Source organism: Colobus angolensis, unplaced genomic scaffold, assembly GCF_000951035.1.
Source record: "Colobus angolensis palliatus isolate OR3802 unplaced genomic scaffold, Cang.pa_1.0 Scaffold31, whole genome shotgun sequence".
Classification (NCBI taxonomy): Eukaryota; Metazoa; Chordata; class Mammalia; order Primates; family Cercopithecidae; genus Colobus; species Colobus angolensis.
Window position 1 is genome coordinate 11,266,199 of NW_012116377.1, and position 1,515 is coordinate 11,267,713.

A 1,515-nucleotide genomic window follows, 5' to 3' on the forward strand; every position below is an offset into this window, starting at 1 on the left:
AACAAGGGTTTTATGTCCTCGGATAACTGTATATACTATCAAAAATTGCTACAGAAACTTTACCCTTTGAGAGGTAAGTAGGCTAATGAATAAGAATACATGACTTGTTCGGATTACTGAAATCCTAAGAGATATAAATAGATTCCAACCAATAACTCCTTCAAAATATATAGTTGAAGATTTTGAGAGAAAAGGAGAACCAGAAACAATCCATCTCAAGTGAATTTGCAGCTTGAGTTCCAAGTCCCTTGGGTCATCCCAGGAACCTTTGGCTATGAACTTGATTAATGAGTATTCTCAGTAAAAATCCTCTCTAGAGGAAGGCATTTTTACTCTAGGTCATAAATATTTCTATAAACTCAAAGACAATGAGTAGCACAATGTAAAAATAACCATGTACAAAAGGGAAACAAAGTATACAGAGACGAATACGCAAAACTTTCGTATATTGTCATTATCTGACAGTCTACTTAAAAACTATGCTTAGTTGCATAGTTACAAAATAAAATACATATTCAAAAACATCTTGCTACAGACTAAATGTTTGTACTTTCCCCTACCCCCAAATTCATATGTTGAAATTTAATATCCAATGTATTGAGAGGTATTTAGAGTTGGGGCCTTTATGAGGTGATTACGTTGTGAAGGCAGAACCCTCATGAATGGAGTTAGTGCCCTTATAAAAGGGACCCCAAAGAGTTCCTTTGCCCCTTCTGCCATGTGGGGACACAGTGAGAAGATGGCTACGTATGATCAGGAAGCAGACCCTCAGGAGACACTGAATCGGCCGGACCTTGATCTTGGATTTCCCAGGCTCCAGAACTGTGAAAAATAAATTTCTATTGTTTATGAGAAATACCTATTTATGGTATTTTGTTATAGATTAAGTGAACTAAACACATCTACAAGGGCCAGGAAACTAAAAATATTTGAAAAAATCTAATAGAGCTTATACAGATGAAAAATTTATAACTAAAATGGAAAACTCAATGGAAATATTTAACAGCAAATTAGACATGAGTAAAGATAGTGAATTATAAGATAGGACAGAAAAAGTGTCCAGGGAAAGGTGTTTAGGAAGACAGATGAAAAGCTGAGACAAGAAGGCTAGCATGGGAAGGTACAAATCACTTAATTAGAGTTGCAGTAGGAAAGGAAAGAGAAACAATGGAGGAAGAGATAATGGCCGACATCAACGGAAAGGAAGAAGAGACACTAAAACACTGACTCAAGAAGCTTAATAAAACCCAAACAACATAAATAAAAAGAAATCCATATCTAGACACATTATAATGAAACTTTAGAATTTCCAAGACAAAGAGAAGATTTTAAAAGAAGCCAGAGGCCGGGCACGGTGGCTCATGCCTGTAATCCCAACATGTTGGTAGATTGAGGTGGGCAGATAACAAAGTTAGGAGATCAAGACCATCCTGGCCAACACGGTGAAACCCCATCTCTATTAAAAACACAGAAATTAGCCAGGCGTGGCAGCGCGTGCCTGTAGTCCCAGCTACT